Genomic DNA, 3,358 nt, shown 5'->3' on the forward strand with positions numbered 1-3,358 from the left:
ACGCGTTACACATCTGAATTGAAACAGTCGTAGAACGGAAACGGTGCGTTTCCGGTCACGGGTTCCTCTTCAAAATATTATGTACTTGCTCCCCTCTACAAGTTTGTAACGGGATTTCCATACATCCTGTGTATGCTTTAAAAGTGTGAAGATGGGGCATTCTATAAAGTTGTTGTATACACAAAATTACCATAGACATGTGGGTCATATCGCATTAGCAATATGAATATCGGAAAAAAATTAGCAGGAAAGAACTGTAAGCATAAAAAAATTGCGGTTATGTGATATAAAGCGGAGTTGACCGACGTTAAAATGTATGTTCTAAGGGATCAAGTGCCTCGACTATTGCATTATTGCATCAGCTTCGTGGATGTAATGCAAGACTCTCCTTTGATTTTGAACAAACTGGAGCTGTATGACTACCTAAAATCAAAGATTTATGAGGCAAGACGATTTTTTGGATGATTTATATTACATTAAAGATACATATTAGTAGGCTCTAAAATCAATTCCTCGGGGGGTGACATGACATATCATCCATAACTGCTCCCACTTAATCATAATGCTTGGCGATAGGTTAAGGTGCTGTCGTTACCTCGTCAGAGCCATTCCTATCTGATGTAGTAACAGCCAGCTAGTGCCCATCAGTGTCCCATAGTTTAATGTTAAACATGTCCCCGCTGTACATTATTATTATTTTAAATAAACTAATACACTTTTGCTACTAATTGAAACTGATCGACGTTAAAACAAGTATTCTAATGAAATATTGTAAGCTACGGTCGCAGGTTCGAATCGTGCCTCGGACATGGATGTGTGTGATGTCCTTAGGTTAGTTAGATTTAAGTATTTCTAAGTTCTAGGGGACTGATGACCTCAGAAGTTAAGTCCCATAGTGCTCAGAGCCATTTGAACCAAATATTGTAACAGTTCTGTGTAGTAAACGATGTATTTATTATAAAAAAGCGCCATGCTATTAAAAGCTGAAGAAACGCATTATAGGCTCCTGCTACAAAAAAAAACATAGTTTATAAACACCTGGCGGTAACCTGTTTGGAAATATTTTGCTACAGTTTGGGAAAGCTATTACTGCATAAGACTAAGTTGTGTTTGACTGGTGGGTATTTAATGATTTATGTTACATATCATGAAGGGTTATGGAATGCATTTGCATCAAGCAACAAAGAGGGCTCTCACATAGCACAGTAATAAGCAGCATCTACATCTACAGCTACATACATACTCCGCAAACCACCTGACGGTGTGTGGCGGAGGGTACCTTGAGTATCTCTATCGGTTCTCCCTTCTATTCCATATCGTTCGTGGAAAGAAAGATTGTCGGTATGCTTCTGTGTGGGCTCTAATCTCTCTGATTTTATCCTCATGGTTTCCTCGCGAGATATACGTAGGAGAGAGCAATATACTGCTTGACTCCTCGGTGAAGGTATGTTCTCGAAACTTCAACATAAGCCCCTACCGAGCTACCGAGCGTCTCTCCTGCAGAGTCTTCCGCTGGAGTTTATCTATAATCTCCGTAACGCTTTCACGATTACTAAATGATCCTGTAATGAAGCGCGCTGCTCTCCGTTGGATCTTCTCTATCTCTTCTATAAACCCTATCTGGTACGGATCCCACACCGGTGAACAGTATTCAAGCAGTGGGCGGACATGTGTACTGTAACCTACTTCCTTTGTTTTCGGACTGCATTTCCTTAGGATTCTTCCAATGAATCTCAGTCTGGCATCTACATTACCGATGATTAATTTTATATGGCCATTCCATTTTAAATCACTCCTAATCCGTACTCCCAGATAATTTATGGAATTAACTGCTTCTAGTTGAGGACCTGCTATATTGTAGCTAAATGATAAGGGATCTCTCTATATATTCGCAGCGCATTACACTTGTCTACATTGAGATTCAATTGCCATTCCCTGCACCATGCGTCAATTCGTTGCAGATCCTCCTGTATTTCAGTACAATTTTCCATTGTTACAACCTCTCGATATACTACAGCATCATCCGCAAAAGCTCAGTGAACTTCCGATGTTATCCACAAGATCATTTATCTATATTGTGAATAGCAACGGTCCTACGACACGATTATTTCGTGAGCACGTGGATGGTGTTTTGCAGACGCCAAACGAGTCAGTTGGAAATTTTGTCTATGGAAAAAGAAGAATTCAGGTAGATACTTACTAGTTAATGGTTGACTTGTGTAGATGTACATATTGCTGACAATTAGCGCTGAGTAAAGGTTATAAACTATGCATTGTCTGCCTATAGTTCAGTATATATCCACACATATTATAAAAATAGATGTACATATACAGGAACGTATTGACTTGGAGTCTAATTTCGTAGCGTTTTTCCATATGTTTAATAAACATAACAGATACTCATAAGAGAGACTTAAGTTATCAATAATATATTCTCCTTCACTATTTACAACAGTTTTCCAATGTGATTTTGAGGCGAAGAACTCGTCGGGTCAAGTTCGGAGTGCATTTTCATCTGGAAAGGAAGTTCCATGGAGAATGTTCGATAGAAAGCGGAATAAGGTGATATCAGGTGCATAAGGTGGGCGCAGAATGACTTTCCAACCTAACTCCCGTATAGTGTTTTTTGTCAGTCTAGCAGTATGTGGCCGGGCGTTATCGTGGAGATCATCACTTCATTCAGTCTACCTGGTCGTTGTTCTTGGTTTGCGTCCCCAAGACGTCTCAGTCGTTGACAATAAATGTCAGCACTGTTGGTTACAACTCGGGGAAGCAATTCGCAATACATCGCACAATCGCTGTTCCCCCACATGCATAACAATCCCTTCTGTGGAAGCGCGCAGGTATTTGTACGGGGAGCTGCTGGTTTGTTTGGGCTCAACCATTCCTTTATTTTCCTAATGTTAGCATAAAGACACCATTTCTCGTCACCGATAATGATACAGGGTAGGAATGGTCGGTATTGTTCACGAGCCAATTGATGATGAGCAAGCAGAGCTGCACATATGGCCACTCACTAATTTTTGTGATTTTGGTTTAGTGCGTGTGGTATTCATACTCCCGGTTTTTAAACCTTCCCCATTGCATTCAAATGTCGCACGAGGATGGAATGATCACAGTCCATCACATTTGCCAGTTCTCGAGTACAATGACGTGGATGATCACTGTGGATTAATGCGTTTAAACGATCTTCATCAAACCCCAAAGGTCTTCCTCAACTTGGAGAGTCACTAATGTCAAAACAATCCTCCTTAGAACGATAAAACCATTTCCTTGTCGTGCTCTGCCCGATGATATTATTCCTACACACGGCACAAATGTTTTTTGGTGCCTCCGCTACTGTCACCTCTCTACTGAA

This window comes from Schistocerca serialis, chromosome 3 (assembly GCF_023864345.2).
Source record: "Schistocerca serialis cubense isolate TAMUIC-IGC-003099 chromosome 3, iqSchSeri2.2, whole genome shotgun sequence".
Taxonomy (NCBI): Eukaryota; Metazoa; Arthropoda; class Insecta; order Orthoptera; family Acrididae; genus Schistocerca; species Schistocerca serialis.